Below are 21,902 nucleotides of genomic sequence, written 5' to 3' on the forward strand. Positions count from 1 at the left end.
CGTTCCTACTTTGCAAATCACCATTGTCTCAGACTTAGTATACTTTTCTTTCGTGAAAGATCACCTCAAACTTTTGCAACGCTGAAAACCTAATTCCTTTTGTTTTCGTCCTGGGAAATGCATGGTTAACAGCGCGCAAACGGCCAGCTAGCATTTTCGAAAAGCCAACAGCAACTCTTAATTTCGTGCCCTTGGCCATTTCCGAGTTCCTGTGAACCTCATTATGAAAGCGAGGCTTAGTGCAAAGCTTTTCATATAAAAACAAGATGCCTTTAATCGGCATTACACGGAATGCTTAATGTAGCCCCATTTATTCCCCATGATATGTTTCGCAGATATTTAAAAACTATCCTCCCTTCGCAATTAAAATAATTGAATGGTTTTATTCAGAGAGACTGCGTGATATTTCATCGTTGTGTTACTGGGAATCATACCGGGAATAACTGCAATAACGCAGGAGCTTATGACCTCCTGAATAACGTCAATGTATGTTTCGCAGATATTTAAAAACTATCCTCCTTTCGCAATTGAAATAATTGTCTGAATGGTTTTATTCAGATATATTGCGTGATATTTATCGTTGTGTTACTAAGAATCATACCAGAAATAACTCTGCAATAACTTCATGACCCCGCTGAATTGGTCTGGCCTCCTCTCGCTCTGATCCTTCGCGTTGATTATTCGATCGGTTTTTGAAAGCGTTGTTTCTTCACTGTGAACTCTCCCAGTTTCCACCGTTTAAACTGTCGAGTGCTACTTAGAAGTTATTATTTCGATTTACCTCTTGAAAAACGTTTGTTTTCTTTCTGAAAACAGCATATCCGAGTCTAAATTTATACAATGTGGCCGCGATTGAACAAAAACAACCTTCTAAATGATGATTTGCTTTGACGTCACACAGGTAGAGATGAGGGGGTCCCCTCCCTCGTGATATACGCGCCGATAATGGATTTTGGTTGGGCCGTTTTTGTTGAAGACAATCAGAACAATAGATCCCTTCAGGGAGAGGGCAGAATTTAATGTAGGTTTAATGAATAAATCAAATGATGATTTGACGTCACACAGGAAGGGATGAGTGGGTCCCCTCTCTCGTGATATGTGCCTGAATAATAGATTTTGATTGGGCCGCTTCTGTTGAAGACAATCAGAACAATACATCCCTACTAGCGGAGGACATATTTTAATGCATAAATTAATGTACAGATTTGTTGCTACGATGAAGAAAAAAAAAAAAAAGATACCCGACCCAAACCTAGACACGGCCTGCCCTACAGGCATTCCGCGTAATCAGTTTTGTTTGCATAAGAATGAAAACTAATTTTCATAATAAAAACTTTGCACCTAGCCTCAATTTCATAATGAGGTTCAAAGCAAGTCGGAAATGGCCTATTGCTCATAAAGACGAGGAAACTGGAAAGAGAAGCTCTTTCGCCCCATCTCCCCAGTGTCTCTCGTTTTTTCCCGCTCGCACTGTACTCTTGTTTCTCGTACGCACCGCGTTTTTTCTCGCCCCACTCTCAACTATCTCAACGCTTGGAACAGGCTGGTAAAATTCCGTTCTCTAAACTTTTCAACAAAAGGTAATTCTCAGCTATTGAATCCGAACCGATCGAATTGCATTAGGTTATACACAAACAACATCTTATTTGTTCTTTCGCTACTACGCATACGTTCTGCGCATCTCGGGAAAGTCTGAGAAAGTCGTCTTTCTTAAAGGGGCAGTTTCACCTATTTTTTGTGTCACTATGAGTAGCCAAAAAACGTATTTGTATCAATGGAATCGTTAAAATAATGGTTGAGTTTTGTTAAAAATAACCCTACTAGTGCACAGAAACTACTATTAATTATGTTTGGCTGCGGATGGCTAGGATGGAAGTGGATTGCAAAATTGAAAAAAAAATGGTTCTTTCAGTGTATATTAGAGAAGTCGCTAAAACTCTTTTATGGTTTGTTCTTTCTACGAGAAAGGCCTTAAAATTTTCTTCCCTATGTAGTAAGAGCAATTTCACGTTACAAAACAGGTTCTTTGACAAATATTTAAGCATCTCTGACCAAAATACAGCAAAACGTCCGTGACAGTGCCGCGTTCGGCGGTGCTAGGCCCCTTTTCAGCCGACGTCCAGGCTCGTCACGCAACGCGCTCGTTGCGTGACGAGCCAAAAGGGAGACTACAGCGGTGCCTGCTAAAACAGAGATATTTTTGCGCGGTTTATAACTACGCCGGTAAAGGAGATCTTGGCGAGAAGAAAATTAGGGGCGACCACATATTTTCAGAGATAATTAAGCTTCAATTTGGGAAAAAATGCTATAAATTGCTTTGAATTTTGGCGCTTTTTAGAATTATTGTTGCTTAATTATCTCAAAACCAGTAAAGGGACACTAATATAAGCTAAAATGTAAACGTTAGGATAAGTTTTTTTTTCCATTTTCTGAAAAAAAAAAACAGCCTGCTAAAAATTGGTTACCATAGTAACATCAAAGGCAATGAACGCCAACCGACCACATCAAATTTTTCCTACATAACTTTCTCAAAAAGTCTTATATTTTCATCGCGTTGGCTCAAATATTAGAAAAAATATATTTCAGGTTTAAAATCCCCATGGGCAGAATCCCCCCACCCCCTCCCCCCGCTCTGAATAGGATCTATTTATTGATCCTATTTAGAGTAACAACCAATTTCAGTGTACTGAAGTAGAGTGCTGTATTAAATCAATTTTTAAAATTGTTTCAGTTAGTTTTCAACAGTTGTAAGGCAAGACAAGGAGAAAACACAAGACTTTTCCTCAGAAAAGTTCATTACAAAGAGGTGTAAGTATTAATACTACCATGGATCTCAGGGCAAAAATATAATATTATTAGCAGCATCACTCCAACATTTCCCGAGATATTCTTGATTTTGTGATTTATCTTTTTACTTGAGTTTACTTGAAAACTTGAATATCTCAGGAACGAGAGAAGACATTTCAGAAACGAAAAAGCCATTATTTGTCACTTTGAAAGGCCTTTAAAATAAGCGTAAGACTTAATTTATTTTTTACTTCATAGGCACTTTGACGACTCATTGAGAACTTTGTTTCCCACTGATGAAAGCCTCTTTTAGAAAAATCACTGGATTAAATCTTTATCGTTTGTTTTCGGGTTATTGAACAGTAATATTCTTGATATAAACTTAATAAAGCTTAAGTTCTCCATCACTCTTTCGTGATCAAGAACCCAAAGATGTATATTGAACATAACCTGATTCTTTTATTTGATTGATCTTGTTTACCTCGCCGTTAAGCTCATTCAAACCACATAAACTATATTTCCATAAGTGATCTGTATGTCTGGGATATCTTAATGAAAGTAAATTATTCTCTGTTTAATAAGAGGTGATATTCGTGAGCGTTGGATTGAAGGACGTAAGCTTATATACTGACAGGTTTAAAATGGGTTAGATCACAAAAGAACGGCTAGTGAATAATAATTGCTTTTGGAAACAAACTTACCTTTATTTTTCTTTTTACAATCCTCGATGCTGGCACGTTCCTTAATTTGAGAAAAGGTTGTAAACCAAAGCTTTCGTTCCAGCGTCAGGTGCTTCCTAAATTTAGAGCAAGTCAAACAACAAAAACAATTCATTATAAAATCGCAGGTTTGAGGTTTGGCATTGCACACTAGCAATAATAAAGCTGACCCCGTGATTCCCGGTAATTTACAATTTCAGCAAAAAACCAGTAAAGAAATATCAGGAAAGCGTTGGAAAATATTTTAAAACCTATTTTATTCGTGAGCAAGCGAAAGCGGAGATCGGGCAGTATCCTGAAAATCCTACAATCTGATTGGCTCTGGGAGCGCTGGAATGCGCGGGAAAATCTCACTCCGATCCGGCGCGACGAAGTGGCGCGAAAGTGGCGCGACGAAAACGTTGCATTTTCCCCTCTGAAATGAATCTTTTCGCTCACTAAACGTTCTAAAACGAAGGAAAAATCAGCAATGGAATACAAGGATCGTTTTTTTTCTCCAAAGAGGTGAGTGTTCATTAGATTTTGTTGAGAAAACTTTGATAGTTTGCTGTTATGCAAGATGTGTTTTTCTTGAAGTGTTGACAAACCGTTTAAATTAAGCCTCAAATCTTTTGAGCTCCGTTTTTCGGTCCCTGTTCATTATTTCCCCTGAAGTTTTAGTTTAGCTAATATTGTCAAACAAACGCCTCGCCATACTTTCTAATTTTAGCATTAATTTGTGACAATCTTGACAGAGAACAAACACAAATACTTGAAACAATAAGATATAAACGCAGAGAGTATGTGTGGGAAGTTTTCTTTGAAAGTCTTTTTTCTTAGAACTTTTGTTAAAATCGAATGTAAAAATCTGTGATTTCATTTTCATTAAAACAAAGTTTACGCAGAACATTTCTCCACTTCTCCATAAAAAGTAAAATCTTAAACTAAGATTTTACCTTACGTTTCCCGTCTTATGCAAGACCACCACCACATTAAATTGAGACGGTGATCATCTTATTTTAACACAGGAGATCTTAAATGAAGACTATCGGAGTCTTAGTTATTATATAAGATAAAAAATCGTCTTAAATATTGTCTTTAAATCGTCTTCATTTGAGAAGCGCTTATCTTAATCAACATTGAGGCATCTTACTTTAAGAAAGACCAGTCTTAATTATATTAATCTGAGTCGATGGGGCCCTTATTTTAAGACGTTTTTTTGGTCTTGTGGAAATTTTAAGACGCCTAAGCAGGCTATAAGATACTGCCATCCTACGTAAGATGCCATACGCCTTAAGCTGGCGACACACCTGGCATTTTATACGACGATCGCAGCGAATTTGATCGCCAGCGAAAATCGCAAGTGATTTTCGCCACCGATTGACGTGGACACACCTGGCGATTTTTTTTCGCCGATCGCAGCGTTGTTCATGTGATAAAAACCGCCTAACCTGACTGATTGACTTTACTGGCAATTCGCAGCGATGAGCGTAAAAAAATCGCGGGAACGGGCACACTTGGCGAATTTACCACCATTTTAGTTCTCGGTAAAAAAAAAAATAAATAAAAAAGGCTAACTCGGAAGAAACAGAAAATTCCAACACAAAAAGATCCAAATTTTGGAAAGCCCTGCCTGATTGGTTCATTTAAAAAATGCAGACCTCATAGGAAACAGGACTTCTTTTCTGATTGGTTGATTTTGATCCAAACTCTGCAGACAACGGGCGCTTTCCATTCGACCAAAAATTCCGGAAATTCCGGGTTTGGGAGCGAATGGAACAGACATTTTCCGGAATTTCATTCCGAAATTTTGGTGTACCTCGCGAGGTTGGCCTAAAATCCCGGAAAATCGGAATAACCGGAAAATTCCGTTCCATTTGACCATTCCTGCTCGCGTCCAGTTTCTCAGAGCCCGAAAATCGAACTCAACATGGCTTTCAATTCTTCTGCTCAATATCAGTGTTCCGCTTGGTATTATGCGACAGATGACTTAAATGTTCTTTTGCACCACTTTTGCACCGGAGCCACGGTGCGAGTGAACAGCTCGCAGGTTTCTCTTGTCATTCTGAAGTGACCCTTTAAACTCGTCAGGAAAATAGAGAGGTATCGTGCCCTCAAAGTAGTCGCAGACTCGGTTTAAATCCCTACGCAATTAGGAGCTAGCCACACTAAACAGTGTTATGTCGTCGTCGTCCAATACTTGACATACTTCGCTTATTTCATTTTCATAGTCGTCGAGCAACTCTAAAGCAAGTAAAATAGACAAAGGGTTCGCCATTTTTTGATTCCCCTATTTATTTTCGCGCGAAAATTGGTACGTGATGGACTGAAACGGCTTGGTTCAAACCAACCGGAAAATACTGTTCCATTCGTCACATGGAATACTCGAAATTTCATTCCGGAATTTTTGGTCGAATGGAAAGCGCCCACGGAGTCTGGAGCTTTGATCCAACACAAACTCTCACCTTGTTTAAAACAAGCTGATTTAATATACCCCTCATAATCAAGCAGCGGAAAGTGGAGAATTTACAAGAATTTCGAGACAGCAACTTCAATATTCAAATAACAAGACATTTGGACATAACATACGGGCTAAAGCCCCGGTAAACGTGATAACTTAGGCCCGGTTCATACGTCGAATTTCTACTCTTTGTGTGCCAGATCGGTGGAGAAAGATGAAGTCCCTCTCTATAGCATTGAAGCTTTAATATTTGAACATGAAGGGAAAACAAGACTTCTGCCAATGGATGAGAAATAACAGTTGAGCACGGATGCAATAGAGGCTGGAGTGGTGTGTTCAACACCATCACCTATGATACATTGTGGGCTCGAGGATTTAGTCTTGCGCGAAAACACCTCATTCACCGCCTTCCAGATCTTCCCTGAATCCCCTTTTGCCTCTAAAATCAAGTCACAATAATACTTGGATTTTGCTGCCTTGACTTCACGATTGACCCTATTTCTTAGCTTCCTATAGCGAGCCCAGTGAAAAGCAGTATTGGTTTTCACAGCTTTACGATGGTCAGGGGTGAAAATCACGATCCTTCATCACCTCGCTGATTTTATCATTCAACCACGGGAGCGGCACACCTCGTATTCTTCGCCTTTTCACAGGCGCATGCAGGTCAGCTATTTCAGAGAACAACTGATTCCAAATAAACACAGCGTCGTCGATGTCTTCCTCGTTTTCAATGATGTGCCATGGGACGTTATTCAAGTCCGCTAGGAAGGTGTTCGCATCAAAGTTTTTATCAGAGCGGTATTCAATTGTCTTCGGTGGTGCCTTAATTACACCTGCTTTTAAAACACAATAGACGAGGTAGTGATCACTCAGCGAAACAGGAACAACACCGGAGTCAGTGATGCGGTGATCATTGTTCACTAAAATCACGTCAAGCAAAGTTTGACAGGTTTCCGTCACTCGGGTGGCCTCAGTAATGAGTTGCGTAAGATCGTGTGAAGTTGAAAATTGTTTGAGCTCTTGTTTTTCTTTCTTTCTTTCTTGAATATGGCAGCATATTTGCATTAAGGTCGCCAAGAAGCACGAAATCACATTTATCCAGGTCACGTTTTCATTTTTTATATTTTAATTGCATCATATACTATACATCTAGTAATAGGACCTCTATGTAAACCACTCTTGTGATGGAGCATCCTATTAAAAGATTGTTATTTATTATTAAAACTTCTGATGTTTTAACATAGCTTTAAACTTTTAGGATTAAGCCCATATAAAAAGTTAATTTGTTTGTAGAACACCGTGTCACTAGTAGCACTAGTGAAGATAACTGAACCATACGGATTTATATGGTAAGGGACAGACAAACGGAAAGAGGAGTGAACGTAAGGCCGAAACCAATAGGGCCATTGAGAGACTAAGCGAATAATCAGACAAAAACGCCATGTACATCAGCCAAAGTGGACAAACCACATGACCGAAAGTCGACCCAGCCCCATAACCGAAAGATCAGCATAAGAAGCTAATTGCACGGTTATAATTAGTTTGAAAATGGGCTATTAGTGTGTACCTTTTATTAGAGTTTTAATTTTCAGACCCCTGTGCATATACTGACATTAGATATGACCGCACGACCGAAAGAACAGCACCAATTGCCAATTACACGGTTGTTTTTTGAATTGAGGGCTTCTTCGTAATGTTTTCATACAGCTTTTAAATGGTTAAATTTTATTCTTTATAACATGTTTATGCCCATGGATACCAAAAAGAACTGGGTAAGCGGAGGAACAACCGAACAAACCAGAAACGCAAACGAACGAACAAACGGAATCCCGAGCAAACGAACATCCAAACGGGCGAACGGATGGCCGAATGATCGAGTTAACGAACAAACGGTCCACCAAGCGCTCGCCGGCAAAAAAGGAACGAACGGAAAACCGAGTGAACGAACCCGCTAAATGAGATGAACAGTTGAACGACCGAGTGGACACCTCTTTTGTTTATAGTCATAGGTGTTTATATGGATCGATTTTCTGATATTTTAATTCAAACTTAAAACGCTTATCTTTTCGGAACGAGTGAGAAGCGACGAGCTTTCGTTCTTATTACTTAATGTTAAGTAATTATTAAAAACCTTAAGCACGTATTTTAGTGAGCTCATCAAAAAATCATTAAAAAAAAACAGCATAGAGTGACTAAAGCAAAATAAAGCTACGCCTGCTCAGAAGGTCTGTCAATCTCGTCAGGGGCACAGTGAACAGATCCCGGGTAGAGAGTTCAAAAAAACGCCAAACAACGAAAACCACGAAGGAAATATGTAAACATCTTAGCGAGGGAGAAAATTATGAATAAATTCAGGGTGAATCTCTCTACCACACGTTTCAAACTGACATGTATCATTCTATGCAGTTTCAGCAAATTATAAACTTATATTTCTTAGTACCTGAGTGTCCGGCGTCTGCAGAAGAAGAGTTCTTATTTTTCATTTATATTACAGCTGGCTGGATTAAGTCTCTTCGTAGATGAAACAACTTGGAAATGTAAAATTGTTAAACACGGAGCTTTAATTTTCAGACCTCTGTGCATATACTGACATTAGATATGACCCCACGACCGAAAGAACAGCACCAATTGCCAATTACACGGTTGTTTTTTGAATTGAGGGCTTCTTCGTAATGTTTTCACACAGCTTTTAAATGGTTAAATTTTATTCTTTATAACATGTTTATGCCCATGGATACCAAAAAGAACTGGGCAAGCGGAGGAACAACCGAACAAACCAGAAACGCAAACGAACATCCAAACGGAAGCCTGAGCAAACGAACATCCAAACGGGAAAACGAGAAAATGATGACAAGAAGTCAATGACACTGAAAGCCTTAATATTATGGTAATAATGCTTTATTGTTTTAAAATTATTTCTTAATCCTATGTTAAATCTGCTCCTATGTTTAGAACCATGAAAATGACTATAAGCGGACAATGCTAAGAAACGTTTACGGGCCATGATATTTTCCCAGATCCATCTCTAGCTCTATCAGGCAGCGACAAAATCAGAAGATAGTGAAAGCTACAAGGGGTAACTCGTGCAATGTCCCTCTACAGCCACATCCAATATCCATATGGAGAGAGGGCTCGCAGAACAGACCCAAGAGAAAGAGATATTAGTTGGAGATCTTAGGTCACCCATGGTCCGCCATATGCTGGGACATTGGTCCGGTCATATGGTATCTATAAGTTCTTTGTGTGCCAGATCGGTGGAGAAAGATGAAGTCTCTCTCTATAGCATTGAAGCTTTAATATTAAAACATGGAGGGAAAACTTCTGATGTTTTAATATAGCTTTAAACTTTTAGGATTACGCCCATATAAATAGTTAATTTGTTTGTAGAAAACCGTGTCACCAGTAGCACCAGTGAAGATAACTGAACCATACGGATTTATATGGGAAGGGACAGACAAACGGAAAGAGGAGTGAACATAAGGCCGAAACCAATAGGGCCATTGAGAGACTAAGCGAATAATCAGACAAAAACGCCATGTACATCAGCCAAAGTGGACAAACCACATGACCGAAAGTCGACCCAGCCGCATAACCGAAAGATCAGCATAAGAAGCCAATTGCACGGTTATAGTTAGTTTGAAAATGGGCTATTAGTGTGTACCTTTTATTAGAGTTTTAATTTTCAGACCTCTGTGCATATACTGACATTAGATATGACCCCACGACCGAAAGAACAGCACCAATTGCCAATTACACGGTTGTTTTTTGAATTGAGGGCTTCTTCGTAATGTTTTCATACAGCTTTTAAATGGTTAAATTTTATTCTTTATAACATGTTTATGCCCATGGATAGCAAAAAGAACTGGGCAAGCGGAGGAACAACCGAACAAACCAGAAACGCAAACGAACGAACAAACGGAAGCCCGAGCGAACGAACATCCAAACGGGCGAACGGATGGCCGAATGATCGAGTTAACGAACAAACGGTCCACCGAGCGCTCGCCGGCAAAAACGAACGAACGGAAAACCGAGTGAACGAACCCGCAAAACGAGATGAACAGTTGAACGACCGACTGAACACCTCTTTTGTTTATTGTCATAGGTGTTCTTTGTGTGCCAAATCGGTGGAGAAAGATGAATTAAGTCTCTCTCTATAGCATGGCAGCTTTAATATTAAAACATGAAGGGAAAACTTCTGATGTTTTAATATAGCTTTTAAACTCTTAGGATTAAGCCCATATAAAAATTTAATTTGTTTGTAGAAAACCGTGTCACTAGTAGCACTAATGAAGATAACTGAACCATACGGATTTATATGGGAAGGGACAGACAAACGGAAAGAGGAGTGAACACTGAAAGTGTTAAACCTTTTATGCCTTGTGTAAATTTAAGGTCAACGAAGTTTTGCCACTAGCAGCATTTGACTCATTTAAACAAGGTGTGATAACAAATTTTCAACTACATTCTACGGTCTTAAAAGTATTGTCGGTAGAAATTTCGAGCGACATTTTGAGTTCTGAAATAGCGTTATGTCGATAGAAATTTCCAACGACATTTTGAGTTCTGAAGGTAATGTCGATAGAAATTTCCAGCGACATTTTGGGTTCTGAAGGTAATGTCGATGGAAATTTCCATCGACATTTTGAGTTCTGAAGGTAATCTCGATAGAAATTTCCAGCGACAGTTTAGGTTCTGAAGGTAATGTCGATGGAAATTTCCAGCGACATTTTGAGTTCTGAAGGTAATGTCGTAGAAATTTCCAGCGAAATTTTAGGTTCTGAAGGTAATGTCGATGGAAATTTCCAGCGACATATTGAGTTCTGAAGGTAATGTCGATGGAAATTTCCAGCGACATTTTGAGCTCTGAAGGTAATGTCGATAGAAATTTCCAGCGACATTTTAGGTTCTGAAGGTAATGTCGATGGAAATTTCCATCGACATTTTGAGTTCTGAAGGTAATGTCGATAGAAATTTCCAGCGACATTTTGGGTTCTGAAGTTAATGTCGATGGAAATTTCCAGCGACATTTTGAGTTCTGAAGGTAATGTCGATAGAAATTTCCAGCGACATTTTAGGTTCTGAAGGTAATGTCGATGGAAATTTCCATCGACATTTTGAGTACTGAAGGTAATGTCGATAGAAATTTCCAGCGGCATTTTAGGTTCTGAAGGTAATGTCGATGGAAATTTCCAGCGACATTTTGAGTTCTGAAGGTAATGTCGATGGAAATTTCCAGCGACATTTTGGGTTCTGAAGGTAACGTCGATGGAAATTTCCAGCGACATTTTGAGTTCTGAAGGTAATGTCGATAGAAATTTCCAGCGAGATTTTAGGTTCTGAAGGTAATGTCGATAGAAATTTCCAGCGACATTTTAGGTTCTGAAGGTAATGTCGATGGAAATTTCCATCGATATTTTGAATTCTGAAGGTAATGTCGATAGAAATTTCCAGCGACATTTTGGGTTCTGAAGGTAATGTCGATAGAAATTTCCATCGACATTTTAGGTTCTGAAGGTAATGCCGATGGAAATTTCCAGCGATATTTTGAGTTCTGAAGGTAATGTCGATAGAAATTTCCAGCGACATTTTTGAAGTGTGAAAGGTAATGTCAATAGAAATTTCCAACGTCGCCCTCGGGCTCTTAAAAGGTGAAGTCGGCGAAAATTTCCACCGACATTACACGTATACAGCAACGTTTTATTGACTTTTTCTTCACTTAAGCACGTCTTCAATGTTAACACTTTTTCGAGGTCAATTTTTCAGTTTGTTTACAATGTAGAAAAAATTAAGGTATTGGAACAAAATTTGCACATGATTTTCTAGGCTCTTACATTTAAGTTCAGTTTTCTGCATATTTTGCAGACATACTTTACTTTCTAAACATAATCACTTACATCTCAAAGAATTTTTCCTTATTAGGAACGCAAATGGAAAAGTTTGGACAATTTTAATGCAGGCCGAGTTTGTTGTAAGTTTTTGAGTTTAGTAAAAGTAGGTGAAATTGGATGGTTTTTGTGCGATTTATTTCTCACTGCTTGACAGCAGTTCTAAAATCAAAGAATTTTGACAGTTTTTTGTCAAATTCTGGCAAAAACGAAGAGAAAGCTTCAAAATTTTTCGTTTTAGAATATTGCATTTTGTTTTAGAACGTGTTACATAGGGCCGAAACCAATAGGGCCATTGAGAGACTAACCGAATAATCAGACAAAAACCCCATGTATACCAGCCAAAGTGGACAAACCACATGACCGAAAGTCGACCCAGCCCCATAACCGAAAGATCAGCATAAGAAGCCAATTGCACGGTTATAATTAGTTTGAAAAAGGGCTATTCGTGTGTATCTTTTATCAGAGTTTTAATTTTCAGTCCTTTGTGCATATAGACATTAGATATGACCGCACGACCGAAAGAACAGCACCAAATGCCAATTACACTGTTGTTTTTTGTAGGGCCAGCTGTGGTGCCGCAGTTTGAAACGTGTGGTAAAGAGATTCACCCTGAATTTATTCATAATTTGCTCCCTCGCTAAGATGTTTACATATTTCCTTCGTGGTTTTCGTTGTTTGGCGTTTTTATGAACTCTCTACCCGGGATCTCTTCACTGTGCCCCTGACGAGATTGACAGACCTTCTGAGCAGGCGTAGCTTTATTTTGCTTTAGTCACTCTATGCTGTTTTTTTAAATATTTTTGGTTAGCTCACTAAAATACGTGCTTAAGGTTTCAGTTCAATAATTACTTAACATTAAGTAATAAGAACGAAAGCTCGTCGCTTCTCACTCGTTCCAAAAATATAAGCGTTTTAAGTTTGAATTAAAATATCAGAAAATCGATCCATATAAACACCTATGACTATAAACAAAAGAGGTGTCCACTCGGTCGTTCAACTGTTCATCTCGTTTCGCGGGTTCGTTCACTCGGTTTTTCGTTCGTTCGTTTTTGCCGGCGAGCGCTTGGTGGACCGTTTGTTCGTTAACTCGATCATTCGGCCATCCGTTCGCCCGTTTGGATGTTCGTTTGCTCGGGCTTCCGTTTGTTCGTTCGTTTGCGTTTCTGGTTTGTTCGGTTGTTCCTCCGCTTGCCCAGTTCTTTTTGGTATCTATGGGAGTAAACATGTTATAAAGAATAAAATTTAACCATTTAAAAGCTGTATGAAAACATTACGAAGAAGCCCTCAATTCAAAAAACAACCGTGTAATTGGCAATTGGTGCTGTTCTTTCGGTCGTGCGGTCATATCTAATGTCAGTATATGCACAGAGGTGTGAAAATTGAAACTCTAATAATAGGTACACACTAATAGCCCATTTTCAAACTAATTATAACCGTGCAATTGGCTTCTTATGCTGATCTTTTGTTTATGGGGCTGGGTCGACTTTCGGTCATGTGCTTTGTCCACTTTGGCTGGTATACATGGGGTTTTTGTCTTATTATTCGGTTAGTCTCTCAATGGCCCTATTGGTTTCGGTCTTATGTTCACTCCTCTTTCCGTTTGTCTGTCCCTTCCCATATAAATCCGTATGGTTCAGTTATCTTCACTATGCCTACTAGTGACACGGTTTTTACAAACAAATTAACTTTTTATAGGGGCTTAATCCTAAAAGTTTAAAGCTATATTAAAACATCAGAAGTTTTCCCTTCATGTTTTAATATCAAAGCTTCAATGCTATAGAGAGAGACTTCATCTTTCTCCACCGATCTGGCACACAAAGAATTTCTGCCGCACGTTCGACTGGTCTTGTCGCATTATCCGGCAGAAATGCGGCACCGATTCAAACGTCGCATTTCTGCCGTGTCGAATCTAATTCATACATTTACAGACATTATGTTAATGTATTGAGCATGCGTAGATCAAGGATGACTGTCCAAAATGGCGTCATCGCACCCGCGCGATTCCATCGAAGAAGAAAGCTCATCTGAAGTAGAGAAAATCTTCGCCGAAAACTACCGGTGAGGGTAAAAGACGGAATGAGTTTGCCGAATGGAATGTGGAATGACGTGCGGAATGGCATAATTATGCAAAATACGAGTTGCGGAATGACATAATTATGCGAGATACGATTTATGATTAATGAATCACAGAAATACATTAAACTGAAAAAGCGCGCCTTTTTTTGGGCGCCAATTTGCAAATACAGCCTTTTTGTAACCATTCAACCGAAGAATGCATCACAAAAACCCAAACAATGGTATCTTCGAATTCAATAATTTTTTTCCTTCGATTCTCATCGCATAGCCGTTGATGCAACATAGCAGCTCGTGGACTTTTATCGTTCGCGAGTAAACACAAGATTTGTAATACATTTGCATTAAAGAGGCTTGTTTATTTACGTAACCTGGTTTCCGTTCCACACGAGTCGTCCGCCATTACGGGAGATGTATACAACTCAATCGAAGGCTGGTTAAACTTGACATGTTTTAAGCTTTCACAGCGCCTCGCAGGAAAAAGACGTGAGTAAAGAACCGCCTCTGTTTATTTTTGAAACGATTTATATCACTTGTCGAGGATTTATCTGGTTATGACGAAATGTGTTGTGGTTCGGTCATGCTCATTTCCGTTGTTTTACGTTTTATATTAATCAATTTATCATACACAGCCAAACACATACACACGCAAAAAATAAATAAATAAATGAAAACGAAAATAAAAATTTAACCGCAATCTATACCGCAGAACTCTTTCCCCGTATTTTGACGTGTAGATTTCGATTTTTTATTTTCGAAGGAAGGATCTTGATGTAACAAATTTTCAACTCCAACATTTTATAAGAAACTATATCTAAGCAATTCGGGAAAGATTTCCGCACAGCCCCATACATTATTTATCCATGCACAACTGTCACACTAACCCACTTCCTAAAACGACGAGCGTGAAAACAGAGTGTGAGTCGCAAAATGTATAGATAATTATTCATGGGGCTGTGCAGATATCTTGACGCAACTCGTACTAAAAATACTGTAAGAGATTAATGTCACTTGAAGCCTCGGTAATTAATACCATACCGTAATTCTTATCTACTTTCTTTTCTTTTCCTTTTTTTTTTATTTTAAAGAATCGATATAAGCTTGTATTGTAGTGGTTATCCCATACCATGAAATCCCGGTTTTAAGTCCCCCTTCCCCTGCTAATAAATCGCCTCGATTTTTAAGCCATCTATTTGTAAACGAAAATTTTATTCCGTGATAAATCCCTACCACTCTTCCACTTATAGTCCCATCTTTGATCTTTATATAAACACGTAACACCCCTTCCCCCCTTGCCCCTAAAAAAGCCGGTGACATTTCCTTTTTACGTATCCCCACCCGTAACCGGAATTTTACGGTATTATGGTCTGTGCATCATTACAAGAGCCTGTGAAGTTTTCTTAGACTCAACCCATCGTTGACTTTTTTGGTTTTCCTTGTTTTATCTGATTGGTGAGTATCACAGGTCTCGCAGAGGTAAACCCATACATGGTTGGATTTCTCAGTAGCTCAACAACAGTACCTCAAGTAGCTCTACAAACATGTAATGTAACCACACTTACACCCCAGGGGAAGGGGGGACTCTTAGATAAAACTGAAGGGACAAGCCGTCAAAAATGTTGAACAGAATGTTCTAAATTGTACCAGACTCTCTTGGCATAGGTGTGGCCCCAATGTAGTTTCCTTAAGGGTTAACAAAACAAAATATTGAAATAATCAAGCAGTTTCCTCATTGCACAGAACAAAAAAGCTTTCCTTTGAGGTTTTGAAAGCAGAGATTCAGATTTCCACCGCAATGGTACAAAACTGCACATTTTCAACCCCTGTCAGGGACAAGCATTTTTACATCGCCCTAAAATTGACCTCCCATTTCCCCTTGGGGTGTAGAGCAATAATAACTAACTGTTCACATGGAGTTAACGTTTGGCAACAACAACAACAACAAGCAAGAGAGGATCAAAAGTATGAATTCTCCACACATGTTCTGATACATACCCAGCTGTTCACTATTTATGACTTTTTTTTAGGTCAACCATACAACCAGAGTTTTTTTGTTTTTTGTTTACCTACACATAATTTTTTAAAAATTAATTTTTATGATTCTTGATGACTGACCTAAAAATAAACCAAGGGGAATCGTCATCATTCCAATAAGTCATGTATGACCATTAGAAGATTAAGCCCACACATATACTTGATCCTCTCTTATGACAACCAAAACTGTATCCACCATAACTTTAGCTGGTTATTCTAGTTGTCATAGCAGTTTCCATGTCCACATATACAAAGCTTGTAATATGAAAACTCTACAAACAGTATCTTCATTTAACGTAAAGTTTGAAGATACTTAAGCATAATATAAACAAGGCTGTTTTCACGCCAAAAAATGAGGTGTTCATTACATAATTAGTTATGTAATGTAATAATTTTGAAAACAACTCAACAAACTTATTGTTTTCAAAGTGATGTTGTAATGTTCTTGCTTACAGTTTGTAAAATAACAAAAAAAAAATGATTTAATGTGGAACCTTGCCAGTATACAACAAAGATGCATTATCATTTAAATAGGCCAAAATTTAAAAGCAAATTCTAAAAACTGATCAATTTTAGTTTTTATTTGTCTGAGACAGTTCAAGTATCAGACAAAATGGTCAGTAAAAGAAGAAGAAAAAAAAGCCCACAAAACCAGTATATAATACTAACATATTCTTTAAGGCTTTGCCCCACTATAAGCTAGCGTAATGTTGAAACACCTACTTAGATACCCACTTCAAAGATCAGAATAAACAATGTTTGGGGTAACATGTTTTATACTTTGAAAATAAAATACAATGTGACTGGGTTGTTCAGCCATTGTGATGGACGATAGTTGTTACAGTGGTGAAGAAGCTTTCTCCATCTTAGGAATATTTTGGGATGTTATCAGTATGATTTATTTGCAAGTTCTTCTAACTGTAAAGTATACACGCTGAAGGTGATTCCATCACTGATAAGTCAGAGGGACATGCACTATTCATGGTTAAAAATGGGCATGGGTGTTATTTCAACACGTTGCAACAGTTATTGCAGTTCCCCTCCCCTACCCCTCTCTTCTCCAAAGTGGACCGAATTTCATGTTTCCTCTCTAAAACCGAGATTTTATGGTATAGGATAACCAGTACAATACAAGAAAGTAGGCTTCAAGTGACATTAGTCTCTTACAGTATTTTTAGCACGAGTTGCGTCAAGATATCTGCACAGCCCCATGAATAATTATCTATACATTTGGCACACACTCTGTTTTCACGCTCGTCGTTTTTGGAAGTGGGTTAATGTGACAGTTGTGCATGGATAAATAATGTATGGGGCTGTGCGGAAATCTTTCCCGAATTGCTTAGATATTGTTTCTAATAAAATGTTGGAGTTGAAAATTTTATCTGTTTCATGAAGATCCTTCTTTCGAAAATAATAAACCGAAATCTACACGTCAAAATACGGGGAAAGAGTTCTGCGGTATAGATTGCGGTTAAATTTTTATTTTCGTTTTTATTTATTTATTTATTTATTTATTTATTTATTTATAATTATTTTTTTTGCGTGTGTGTGTGTGTTTGGCTGTGTATGATAAATTGATTAATGTAAAACGTAAAACAACGGAAATGAGCATGACCGAACCACAACACATTCGTCATAACCAGATAAATCCTCGACTAGTGACATAAATCGTTTCAAAAATAAACAGAGGCGGTTCTTTACTCACGTCTTTTTCCTGCGAGGCGCTGTGAAAGCTTAAAACATGTCAAGTTTAACAAAACTTCGATTGAGTTGTATACATCTCCCGTAATGGCGGACGATTCGTGTGGAACGGAAACTGAGGTTACGTAAATGAACAAGCCTCTTTAATGCAAATGTATTACAAATCTTGTGTTCACTCGCGAACGATAAAAGTCCACGAGCTGCTATGTTGCATCAACGGCTATGCGATGAGAATCGAAGGAAAAAAGTTTGAATTCGAAGATACCATCGTTTGGGTTTTTGTGATGCATTCTTCGGTTGAATGGTTACAAAAAGGCTGTATTTGCAAATTGGCGCCCAAAAAAGGCGCGCTTTTTCGGTTTAATGTATTTCTGTGAGTCATTATGCATAAATCGTATCTCGCATAATTATGTCATTCCGCAATTCGTATTTTGCATAATTATGCCATTCCGCACGTCATTCCACATTCCATTCCGCAAACTCATTCCGCCTTTTACCCTCACCGGAAAAGTACATGAAAGTACTGCAGGAGAGCTATTGCAACTCTGATAATGACATTAATGAAGAAGTGCACAGTAAGGAGAATATTTGGTCACGCGTATATTCGTCCGCCATGTTGGATACTCTAGCTTTATCATATTTTCTGCTGACCGACAGACACTGCAGTATCGACTCTGAATTAAGTGCGCACAAGTGCGACGTCTGAATCAACAGTCGCATTTCTGCCGCACTTAATTGAATTGAATTCGACACGGCAGAAATTCGACGTATGAACCGGGCCTTACACGAATTTGACGGCATGCTCCGTAAAAACTAAAATCTTAAACTAAGATTTTACCTTACGTTTCCCGTCTTATGCAAGACCACCACCACATTAAATTGAGACGGTGATCATCTTATTTTAACACAGGAGATCTCAAATGAAGACTATCGGAGTCTCAGTTAGTATATAAGATAAGAGATCGTCTTAAATATTGTCTTTAAATCGTCTTCATTTGAGAAGCGCTTATCTTAATCAACATTGAGGCATCTTACTTTAAGAAAGACCAGTCTTAATTATATTAATCTGAGTCGATGGGGTCCTTATTTTAAGACGTTTTTTGGTCTTGTGGAAATTTTAAGACGCTTAAGCAGGCTATAAGATACTGCCATCCTACGTAAGATGCAATACGCCTTAAGCTGGCGACACACCTGGCATTTTATACGACGATCGCAGCGAATTTGATCGCCAGCGAAAATCGCAAGTGATTTTCGCCACCGATTGATGCGGACACACCTGGCGATTTTTTTCGCCGATCGCGGCGTTGTTCATGTGATAAAACCGCCCAACCTGACTGATTGACTTTACTGGCAATTCGCAGCGATGAGCGTAAAAAAATCGCGGGAACGGGCACATTTGGCGAATTTAACCGCCGATATCTGACATGCCAGATATCGGCGATTTAATACGCCGATCTCCACTCTCACCATTTTAGTTCTCGGTAAAAAAAAAATAAATAAAAAAAGGCTAACTTGGAAGAAATAGAAAATTCCAACACAGGATCCACATTTTGGAAAGCCCTTCCTGATTGGTTCATTAAAAAAATGCAGACCTCATAGGGAACAGGACTTCTCTTCTGATTGGTTGATTTTGATCCAAACTCTGCAGACACGGAGTCTGGGCTGGAGTCTGGAGCTTTGATCCATCGCAAACTCTCACCTTGTTCAGACTTAAAACAAGCCGTTAATATTTTTCAAGCAGCGGAGAGTAGAGAATTTACAAGAATTTCGATACAACAACTTCAATATTCAAATGAGAAGACATCTGGACATCAAGTACGGTCTAAAGCCTCGGCTAAACGTTGTAACTATACACGAACTTAACAGCGTGCACTGCACACTCAGCGGAATGAAAATGGAATGAAGAAATTACTGTCGCTTTCTAAACCACCTGTTTTTTGAAAACCAAGATGAGTCCTACAATTCTGCTGCGTCACCGATCAAAGGAATGAGTGTAGTGACAATTCAGACAATCTGCAATGCAAAGTTTATAATTTACGGGACTTTTAAGACCAACAAAACAGTATTTAAAATGCCGCGGCCCGACCTCTGTTTTCCTGCGAATTTACGGTAAGCGGATTTGTATAAGTTGTGTCATTTCAGATTTGGTTTTAATAAAGTACTATGGATTGAAATTTGTTGTGTTTTCACTGCTGCATGTATCATGTTCAAGCTTAACAGTATTAAACGCTCCCTGTTTTTGAATGTAGGCTTAATAGTGACCGTTGCAGTTAGATTGAAGATTTCTTCCTTGCTTCGAAACTTAAATTGAGATTCTAAAGCATCTAAAATAAGATTGTTCAAATCTTGAGTTAAGATGGAAATATGACTTACCACAGCACTTTGAATCTAAGAAAAAATCATCTTAATCTAAGACGCCATCATCGTATAAATAAGAAGAAAGTCGTCTTATCCTAAGATGAATCGTCTTCAAATGAGATTTACGCACTGTCTTACCACAGCACCAGAATTAAGTGTAAAAAACGTCTTAAAGTAAGATTTTAGTTTTTACGGAGTGCGCGAGACAGAAGACTGAAAATGGAAATGAAGAAATTACTGTCGCTTTTTGATTGAAAACGAAAGATGAGTCCAACAATTCTACTGCATCACCGATCAGAGGAATGAGTGTAGTGACAATCTGCATTCCCTGCTATTAGAGGTCTCTATGATTTAAAGGACTTTAATGTCGGCGGAACGACGAATTTAATGGAATTAAATTCTCCGTAAAAACTAAAATCTTAAACTAAGATTTTACCTTACGTTTCCCGTCTTATGCAAGACCACCACCACATTAAATTGAGACGGTTATCATCTTATTTTAACACAGGAGATCTTAAATGAAGACTATCGGAGTCTCAGTTAGTATATAAGATAAAAGATCGTCTTAAATATTGTCTTTAAATCGTCTTCATTTGAGAAGCGCTTATCTTAATCAACATTGAGGCATCTTACTTTAAGAAAGACCAGTCTTAATTATATTAATCTGAGTCGATGGGGTCCTTATTTTAAGACGTTTTTTGGTCTTGTGGAAATTTTAAGACGCCTAAGCAGGCTATAAGATACTGCCATCCTACGTAAGATGCAATACGCCTTAAGCTGGCGACACACCTGGCATTTTATACGACGATCGCAGCGAATTTGATCGCCAGCGAAAATCGCAAGTGATTTTCGCCACCGATTGTTGCGGACACACCTGGCGATTTTTTTTCGCAGATCGCGGCGTTGTTCATGTGATAAACCCGCCCAACCTGACTGATTGAATTTACTGGCAATTCGCAGCGATGAGCGTAAAAAAATCGCGGGAACGGGCACATTTGGCGAATTTAATCGCCGATATCTGACATGCCAGATATCGGCGATTTAATACGCCGATCTCTACTCTCACCATTTTAGTTCTCGGTAAAAATAAATAAATAAATAAAAAAAGGTAACTTGGAAGAAATAGAAAATTCCAACACAAAAGGATCCAAATTTTGGAACGGCCTTCCTGATTGGTTCATTAAAAAAATGCAGACCTTGTAGGGAACAGGACTTCTCTTCTGATTGGTTGATTTTGATCCAAACGCTGCAGACACGGAGTCTGGGCTGGAGTCTGGAGCTTTGATCCATCGCAAACTCTCACCTTGTTCAGACTTAAAACAAGCCGTTAATATTTTTCAAGCAGCGGAGAGTGGAGAATTTACAAGAATTTCGAGACAACAACTTCAATATTCAAATGAGAAGACATCTGGACATCAAATACGGTCTAAAGCCTCGGCTAAACGTTGTAACTATACACGAACTTAACAGCGTGCACTGCACACTCAGCGGAATGAAAATGGAATGAAGAAATTACTGTCGCTTTCTAAACCGCCTATTTTTTGAAAACCAAGATGAGTCCTGCAATTCTGCTGCGTCACCGATCAAAGGAATGAGTGTAGTGACAATTCAGACAATCTGCAATGCAAAGTTTGTAATTTGCGGGACTTTTAAGACCAACAAAACAGTATTTCAAATGCCGCGACCCGACCTCTGTTTTCATGCGAATTTACGGTAAGCGGATTTGTATAAGTTGTGTCATTTCAGATTTGGTTTTAATAAAGTACTATGGATTGAAATTTGTTGTGTTTTCATTGCTGCATGTATCATGTTCAAGCTTAACAGTAGTAAACGCTCCCTGTTTTTGAATGTAGGCTTAATAGTGACCGTTGCAGTTAGATTGAAGATTTCTTCCTCGCTTCG

This window comes from Pavona decussata, unplaced genomic scaffold (assembly GCF_977016875.1).
Source record: "Pavona decussata unplaced genomic scaffold, jaPavDecu1.1 SCAFFOLD_51, whole genome shotgun sequence".
Taxonomy (NCBI): Eukaryota; Metazoa; Cnidaria; class Anthozoa; order Scleractinia; family Agariciidae; genus Pavona; species Pavona decussata.